Source organism: Seriola dumerili, unplaced genomic scaffold, assembly GCF_002260705.1.
Source record: "Seriola dumerili isolate Sdu_G_001 unplaced genomic scaffold, Sdu_1.0 BDQW01000565.1, whole genome shotgun sequence".
Taxonomy (NCBI): Eukaryota; Metazoa; Chordata; class Actinopteri; order Carangiformes; family Carangidae; genus Seriola; species Seriola dumerili.
The window spans coordinates 1-10239 of NW_019174820.1; positions in this window are offsets into that span (position 1 = coordinate 1).

The window sequence follows — 10239 nt, forward strand, 5'->3', positions numbered from 1 at the left end:
TAGACACCCAATTTGTTGACTTTGGACAAACTTTTTTTTGTTTGATTAAAACACAGAATTTAACGGTGGGCCACGGCAGCATATGAGAGAGTACCCATTGCGGCCTTTCCAAAGAGAGCGACTCAGAAGGCTGGGGCTTATATATGTTACATAGCGTGACGAACTGAGTCTATAGACACCAAATTTGTTGACTTTGAACAAACTTTTTTCTTTTAGATTAAAACACAGAATTTAATGGTATGCCACAGCATCATATGAGAGACTACCCATGGCAGACCTTCGGAAGGGAGCGCCTCAGAAGGCTGGGGCTGCCATATTTTACTCAGGGTGACGAGCCGAGTCCGTCGACACTAAATTTGTGAGCTTTGGACAAACTTTTTTTTATAGATTAAAACAGAATTTAACGGTGGGCCACGGCTTCATATGAGAGACTACGCATGGCGGCCCTTCCAAAGGGAGGGCCTCAGAAGGCTGGGGCTGCCATATTTTACTCAGGGTGACGAGCCGAGTCCGTCGACACTAAATTTGTGAGCTTTGGACAAACTTTTTTTTATAGATTAAAACAGAATTTAACGGTGGGCCACGGCTTCATATGAGAGACTACGCATGGCGGCCCTTCCAAAGGGAGGGCCTCAGAAGGCTGGGGCTGCCATATTTTACTCAGGGTGACGAGCCGAGTCCGTCGACACTAAATTTGTGAGCTTTGGACAAACTTTTTTTTATAGATTAAAACAGAATTTAACGGTGGGCCACGGCTTCATATGAGAGACTACGCATGGCGGCCCTTCCAAAGGGAGGGCCTCAGAAGGCTGGGGCTGCCATATTTTACTCAGGGTGACGAGCCGAGTCCGTCGACACTAAATTTGTGAGCTTTGGACAAACTTTTTTTTATAGATTAAAACAGAATTTAACGGTGGGCCACGGCTTCATATGAGAGACTACGCATGGCGGCCCTTCCAAAGGGAGGGCCTCAGAAGGCTGGGGCTGCCATATTTTACTCAGGGTGACGAGCCGAGTCCGTCGACACTAAATTTGTGAGCTTTGGACAAACTTTTTTTTATAGATTAAAACAGAATTTAACGGTGGGCCACGGCTTCATATGAGAGACTACGCATGGCGGCCCTTCCAAAGGGAGGGCCTCAGAAGGCTGGGGCTGCCATATTTTACTCAGGGTGACGAGCCGAGTCCGTCGACACTAAATTTGTGAGCTTTGGACAAACTTTTTTTTATAGATTAAAACAGAATTTAACGGTGGGCCACGGCTTCATATGAGAGACTACGCATGGCGGCCCTTCCAAAGGGAGGGCCTCAGAAGGCTGGGGCTGCCATATTTTACTCAGGGTGACGAGCCGAGTCCGTCGACACTAAATTTGTGAGCTTTGGACAAACTTTTTTTTATAGATTAAAACAGAATTTAACGGTGGGCCACGGCTTCATATGAGAGACTACGCATGGCGGCCCTTCCAAAGGGAGGGCCTCAGAAGGCTGGGGCTGCCATATTTTACTCAGGGTGACGAGCCGAGTCCGTCGACACTAAATTTGTGAGCTTTGGACAAACTTTTTTTTATAGATTAAAACAGAATTTAACGGTGGGCCACGGCTTCATATGAGAGACTACGCATGGCGGCCCTTCCAAAGGGAGGGCCTCAGAAGGCTGGGGCTGCCATATTTTACTCAGGGTGACGAGCCGAGTCCGTCGACACTAAATTTGTGAGCTTTGGACAAACTTTTTTTTATAGATTAAAACAGAATTTAACGGTGGGCCACGGCTTCATATGAGAGACTACGCATGGCGGCCCTTCCAAAGGGAGGGCCTCAGAAGGCTGGGGCTGCCATATTTTACTCAGGGTGACGAGCCGAGTCCGTCGACACTAAATTTGTGAGCTTTGGACAAACTTTTTTTTATAGATTAAAACAGAATTTAACGGTGGGCCACGGCTTCATATGAGAGACTACGCATGGCGGCCCTTCCAAAGGGAGGGCCTCAGAAGGCTGGGGCTGCCATATTTTACTCAGGGTGACGAGCCGAGTCCGTCGACACTAAATTTGTGAGCTTTGGACAAACTTTTTTTTATAGATTAAAACAGAATTTAACGGTGGGCCACGGCTTCATATGAGAGACTACGCATGGCGGCCCTTCCAAAGGGAGGGCCTCAGAAGGCTGGGGCTGCCATATTTTACTCAGGGTGACGAGCCGAGTCCGTCGACACTAAATTTGTGAGCTTTGGACAAACTTTTTTTTATAGATTAAAACAGAATTTAACGGTGGGCCACGGCTTCATATGAGAGACTACGCATGGCGGCCCTTCCAAAGGGAGGGCCTCAGAAGGCTGGGGCTGCCATATTTTACTCAGGGTGACGAGCCGAGTCCGTCGACACTAAATTTGTGAGCTTTGGACAAACTTTTTTTTATAGATTAAAACAGAATTTAACGGTGGGCCACGGCTTCATATGAGAGACTACGCATGGCGGCCCTTCCAAAGGGAGGGCCTCAGAAGGCTGGGGCTGCCATATTTTACTCAGGGTGACGAGCCGAGTCCGTCGACACTAAATTTGTGAGCTTTGGACAAACTTTTTTTTATAGATTAAAACAGAATTTAACGGTGGGCCACGGCTTCATATGAGAGACTACGCATGGCGGCCCTTCCAAAGGGAGGGCCTCAGAAGGCTGGGGCTGCCATATTTTACTCAGGGTGACGAGCCGAGTCCGTCGACACTAAATTTGTGAGCTTTGGACAAACTTTTTTTTATAGATTAAAACAGAATTTAACGGTGGGCCACGGCTTCATATGAGAGACTACGCATGGCGGCCCTTCCAAAGGGAGGGCCTCAGAAGGCTGGGGCTGCCATATTTTACTCAGGGTGACGAGCCGAGTCCGTCGACACTAAATTTGTGAGCTTTGGACAAACTTTTTTTTATAGATTAAAACAGAATTTAACGGTGGGCCACGGCTTCATATGAGAGACTACGCATGGCGGCCCTTCCAAAGGGAGGGCCTCAGAAGGCTGGGGCTGCCATATTTTACTCAGGGTGACGAGCCGAGTCCGTCGACACTAAATTTGTGAGCTTTGGACAAACTTTTTTTTATAGATTAAAACAGAATTTAACGGTGGGCCACGGCTTCATATGAGAGACTACGCATGGCGGCCCTTCCAAAGGGAGGGCCTCAGAAGGCTGGGGCTGCCATATTTTACTCAGGGTGACGAGCCGAGTCCGTCGACACTAAATTTGTGAGCTTTGGACAAACTTTTTTTTATAGATTAAAACAGAATTTAACGGTGGGCCACGGCTTCATATGAGAGACTACGCATGGCGGCCCTTCCAAAGGGAGGGCCTCAGAAGGCTGGGGCTGCCATATTTTACTCAGGGTGACGAGCCGAGTCCGTCGACACTAAATTTGTGAGCTTTGGACAAACTTTTTTTTATAGATTAAAACAGAATTTAACGGTGGGCCACGGCTTCATATGAGAGACTACGCATGGCGGCCCTTCCAAAGGGAGGGCCTCAGAAGGCTGGGGCTGCCATATTTTACTCAGGGTGACGAGCCGAGTCCGTCGACACTAAATTTGTGAGCTTTGGACAAACTTTTTTTTATAGATTAAAACAGAATTTAACGGTGGGCCACGGCTTCATATGAGAGACTACGCATGGCGGCCCTTCCAAAGGGAGGGCCTCAGAAGGCTGGGGCTGCCATATTTTACTCAGGGTGACGAGCCGAGTCCGTCGACACTAAATTTGTGAGCTTTGGACAAACTTTTTTTTATAGATTAAAACAGAATTTAACGGTGGGCCACGGCTTCATATGAGAGACTACGCATGGCGGCCCTTCCAAAGGGAGGGCCTCAGAAGGCTGGGGCTGCCATATTTTACTCAGGGTGACGAGCCGAGTCCGTCGACACTAAATTTGTGAGCTTTGGACAAACTTTTTTTTATAGATTAAAACAGAATTTAACGGTGGGCCACGGCTTCATATGAGAGACTACGCATGGCGGCCCTTCCAAAGGGAGGGCCTCAGAAGGCTGGGGCTGCCATATTTTACTCAGGGTGACGAGCCGAGTCCGTCGACACTAAATTTGTGAGCTTTGGACAAACTTTTTTTTATAGATTAAAACAGAATTTAACGGTGGGCCACGGCTTCATATGAGAGACTACGCATGGCGGCCCTTCCAAAGGGAGGGCCTCAGAAGGCTGGGGCTGCCATATTTTACTCAGGGTGACGAGCCGAGTCCGTCGACACTAAATTTGTGAGCTTTGGACAAACTTTTTTTTATAGATTAAAACAGAATTTAACGGTGGGCCACGGCTTCATATGAGAGACTACGCATGGCGGCCCTTCCAAAGGGAGGGCCTCAGAAGGCTGGGGCTGCCATATTTTACTCAGGGTGACGAGCCGAGTCCGTAGACACCAAATTTATCGACTTCGGACAAACTCTTTTTTTTGAGATTAAAAAACAGAATTTAACCGTGTGCTACGGCTGCATATGAGAGACTACCCATGGCGGCCCTTCCAAAGGGAGCGACTCAGAAGGCTGGGGCTGACATATGTTACTCAGCGTGACGAGCCGAGTCCGTAAACACCAAATTTGTGGACTTTGGACAAACTTTTTTTTTTTTAGATTAAAACACGGAATTTAATGGTGTTTTACGGCAGCATATCAGAGACTACCCATGGCAGCCCTTTGGAAGGGAGCGACTGAGAAGGCTGGGGCTGACATATGTTACCCAGCGTGACGAGCCGAGTGCGTAGACACCAAAATTGTGGACTTTGGACAAACTTTTTTTCTTCATTAAAACACAGAATTTAACGATGTGCCACGGCAGCATATGAGAAACTGCCCATGGCGGCCCTTTGGAAGGGAATGACTCAGAAGGCTGGGGATGACATATGTGTCACGGGGAGTGGCAGGACCCAAATGCAACACAACTTTCAGTAGTAGAAGCAGTGGTCTTTATTTCACTCAAAACAGGTAAACAAACTGGACTCAGGTCAGTACACACAGTTTTTTAAGCCAGCGGATACTTAGCTTGAAAAGCAAGCGCTAAGGATGGACTCGAACTCGGGTCTCCTGTGTGGCAGGCAAGTGAGTTAGCCCTGGACCAAAGGGGCAGGCAGGTTTGATGAGGATATAAGGTGGGTTGAGAACTGGTGTACAGGTAGCGATGCAGATGAATCCAGAGGGAGCAACCAAAGGATTGTTGGGGACAGACAGAATTTAACGTTGTGCCACGGAAGCATATGAGAGACTACCCATGGCGGCCCTTCGGAAGGGAGCGACTCAGAAGGCTGGATCTGACACATGTTGTATAGTTCATTAAAATTCATTAAAAATGTTTAAATATAGATTCAAATTCATTATATGGGGATTTCACAAACAAACTACCAGGAGTTAAGGGGTTAATTCGATTTATTTCTAAAAAGTAAAATTTAGACCAGGATTTTAAAATAGGTGATTGAGCGGGTATAAAAGGGCGATAACACATTGAAGGCTCATTCTGAGCTGAGGCTTTGCTGGAGACAGCTGCTTTTAGTGCGTGGTAGCCACTGTTGTTTATTTTCATTGCCCTGCCTGAAGAAGGCACATACAGTGCCGAAACGTCGCGATAGGGCACATTTTTAGTTTATTAACATAAAAATAAAAATATAAAAACATATACTTTAGTTTTTAAGGGAGTTTTTTAAGTTTTTTTTGGGTTGTTTTATAAAAATTCATTTTTCTTTATTTTAAATATATAGAAAAATTAAAAAGACACCCCCCATCATTCCTAATGGCGTTTGCCGATGAGGATGATGGGTGGCAAGTGGTTCGCCGTGGAAGACGGGGTCGTGGAAAAAGGTCAAGAAAACACACGGAGATGCACTTTTTTGAAAAAGACGACGGCTGGACGATTGTCCGACGCGGGCGCAAGCAGCCGCGCTCGGGAGACAGAGCACCCCAGCGCTCCGGCTCCCTTCGTGGCTACGAGGACCAACCACGGAGCAACGCCTCCGTGGCGAGATACGGCCGACCCAGACGGGATGGATATGATGGATCGCGACACTTCCAGCGATCCATCGCGGCCAGAACGCCATGGCAGGATCGCCGGGTTCATCGCGCTGCGGAGCAGCGGACCGACAACGGCGGACGACGGCAGGGCCGCCATGTCCACTACGCTCGCGAGCAGCGGACTAGCAGCAGCGGGCTACGGCGGGACAACCAGGTACGCTACTACGGGCCTGGACAGTGGACCATGGACGGCTAACCGCAGCGACAGGGGCCTTACAGACCCACCCAGCCCACCCACAAGGTACAGTCGAATGATCCGGACTTTAATTTAAATGTCCGGATCATTCATAACATTATTAAAGCGGCCCACCATCTAAAAACTGTGTCGGCGGAGGAGCCACCCCCGACCATCGGCCGTATGACCGCCACTCTGAGCGAGTTTATTAAACCCGCTTCCCCGAATGACACCACCAGCCTGCTGCTGGTGGGGAACGCCAAAAACTGTGAGTACACCACCCTCCTAGTTCTCAGAGAACATTATATGGACATGCTGGAAGCCGAAATTAATAAGCTGGCCAGTTTTGACAATCAGGACTGGAGGAGTCCTTTGTCCTGCAAGGGAGACAGGGCAGGTAACGCCATGGAGCCCCAAACAACAGAGGGAGAGGAGGGCTAACACTAGGGGCAACCCATACCCACCCCCATCTGTCCCCCTCACCCCAGTGGTTAGCCTGGCTCCTCCAATTGCCCATTCTGGCAACCCGGGTGTGATATGCGAGGAGGAGGGGAGCACTTCCCAGGACAAAGAGGGACAAAATCACATGGCTAGCCACCAAGCCACACCCTCCAGGCCACCCAAACCTCCTGTGGTGACACCACAGCCAGCAGCCGAAGAGCAGGGGAAGCTGGCTGTCCTGGAAGCAGCACCACCACCACCACCACCACCCTCATCCACCACGCCCGTCCGGAGACCCACCCGCCACATCAATACGGTCAGGAAAATGAAAGACTGGGCACTCAACGTGAGGAGGAAGTACCTCGTGGGAGACTCCAATCTCGCCAAGTGTCCACCCTTCCAGGATCAGGACCTACATGTGGACAGCTATCCGGGAGCCAACTTCCACCACGCTGCAGCCATCCTCGCCAAGGCAACCTGCTCCACACAGCCGGAGAAAATCATCCTGGCCTTTGGGCTGAACCACAGGGCTGGACTGGCACGGGTGATGGTGCCAGCCATTAATTACTCTCCATCTCTCCCTCAGCAGGAACGCTTTAATCTGAATGTAATAAATAAATATATTGTTGAAAACTGTGAGTTCATCCCCAAGCTCCCAGACACGGTGTTCAGCACAGAGAGAGATGGAGTGCACTGGACGAGGCAGACAGCAGGTTCCATGCTGGATCACTGGGGTAAGCATTTAAACTGAGGATCCCCACCAGCCTGCCACCTCAGGAGGGGTACAGAAATGTTAAAATTTTGTCCAATAAAATACAACTGTCCACCCCTCAGCTTGCTCTACTTAATAGAGGCCTTACTTTCATCCCCACTTTGGGTCTTAACAGTGAAAATATTAGGCAACAGTCTAGATTCGACCTACAAAATTACCATAGAAGATTAAAGTTGGCAGCTTTCTATGGTGATGAAGGTGATTTAACACCACAACCCTTCACTCCCACATCTCATTGGGCCCCTCCCGATGCACAACTACCCCCCCAAATCGTAGACTTAATTAAAAGAGATACAAATTATTATGACCATCATTTTAAAATCCGGCATGTGAAACCTAATCTGACCCAGGAAGAAAGCTCAGCACTTAAGGAGCTGATGAAAAATAAAAACATTATTATTAAACCGGCCGATAAGGGCAGTGTTGTGGTAGTTATGGAACGGGAGCAATATTTATGGGAAGGATACAGACAATTGAATGATACAAAGTATTACTCCAAATTAGAAAATCCAATTTATCTGGACACCATCCCCATTGTACACCAAATCATTAAGAAACTACATGAGAAAAAATTTATTAATTGGAAACAGAGGAATTACTTGATTGGTGATTCAGAACCCAGACCTAGACGTTTTTACATGTTGCCTAAGATACATAAGGACCCTGCTAAGTGGAGCAAGCCTTTTGAAATTCCCCCTGGTAGACCTATAGTGTCTGATTGTAGCAGTGAGACCTACAGGACAGCAGAGCTCCTGGACTTTTATCTGAATCCCCTGTCCACTATACACACCAGCTAAATTAGAGACACATATGATTTCATAGACAAAATAAAAAACTTGACAGATTCCGGCAGATTCGATCCTGTTTACTATCGATATTGATAGTCTCTATACAAACATAGACATAAGAGAGGGCATTCAATCAGTGAAAAACATTTTTCTAAAAATTATGATAAAAAAAGACCGGATAAAGAATTATTACAATTATTAGAGATTAATTTAATAAAAAATGATTTTGAATTCAATGGTGAGTATTTTTTTTTACAGATTAAGGGCACAGCAGTGGGCAAGAAATTTGCGCCCGCATATGCCAATATTTTTATGGCAGGTTGGGAAACAGGGGCCCTAAAACAGTGTGAAAAAAGATCCATCCACTATTATAGATATCAAGATGACATCTGGGGAGTATGGACACATTCAGAGGATGATTTTAAGATTTTCCTGAACACTCTTAATAATCTTAATCCGTCTATTAAATTAAAATCCACTTTAAATCACAATTCTATCGACTTCCTGGACACAACAACATTTAAAGGACCCAAATTTAATGAAACCAATAAATTAGATATTAAGGTTTTCTTTAAAGAGACGGATACTCATGCTTTGCTCCATGAGACCAGCTTTCACCCCAAACACACTTTTGCAGGTCTAATCAAATCTCAATTATTACGGTTCCACAGGATCTGCACCCAAAATGAGGATTTTAAACAGGCCACTACGGTGCTCTTCTCTGCTTTGGCCCGCAGGGGGTACTCCAGGACCTTCCTAAGAAACTCTTTCAAAAAGTTCCTCCAAATTAAGCCCCATATTGTGTCCCCTTTTATTCCTTTTATCACCACTTACTCGGCATCCACAGCGAAGCTGGTCAGAGAGATCAGGAACAACTTTGAAGACTCCAGGAAAGGAAGGGAGCTCCTCTACAACCACAGGATCATTGCTGCATTCAGAAAAAACAAGAATTTAAAGGATTACCTGGTGAAAGCCAAAATTAAACCATTAATTGATTCTATATTAAAAGGTAAAACTGAATTGACAGCAGGTATGGATTACTAATAAACAGAATAAAAATGTATATAAAATTGAGAATGAGGGAAATATTTTATCCAAAAACTGTGTATATATTATAATTTGTAAACAATGTGGGCTACAGTATGTTGGTGAGACGAGAAACACAATCACAACAGATTCACACAACATAGATACAATGTTCTGAAAAGGAAAGACATCCACACTCCGCTGGTTAAACACTTCATACAGCATGGCTGGCATTCAGTACAGGCCTCTGTCCTCCAGTGCAGTCCAAATTGGACAACAACCCAGAGACAGAGGACAGAGAGGACCTGGATTAGTAAATTGGGCACTAGATTCCCACAGGGACTTAATGAGAGCTAGGAGGGGGACTGCTTGGGACTGGATGGAGTGTGCACAGATTGCAACACTGCTTTGCGGTGGCGCAATCCTTTACTTTCTAATCCCAACCCTTTTTCTTAAATAAAATAAAATAAGTAACACACTTATGGATTGTGTTACATGAAAGCTAATTGCTATAACACAGTTGTCTCGCAGCCTCCCGGGGACTGTAATTGTTAATTGATACTCATGTATCTGTAACAATATTTATAGTCTCTCTGACGTTTCACCTGGACTACGACGGAGATGACCTTTTGACCTGAATTTTCAATAGATGTTCAAGATATCTCGATTATTGAGATCCAACAATCGGTATTTATCTGAACTGCAATGTTATTCAACACTGTCACAAACGTTAAAGGTCACTCGATGACCTCTCATCCAACAAGTCAAAGCCAAAAGCTAAAAGATGATCTTGTGAATTGTAATCTCCACTGATCTTCGTGGGACACCTTCATCATCACCATCATCATCATAATTCACATTACATGGCCTGAAGTAGAGGAGAACCACTGTACATGACCTTTGACCTTTATAGATGTCTGAACGAAAATTGAAGAACACCGATTTGTCTGTAAACCTAACCCTCCAGACTGATAAATTATAAATAAGAAAAT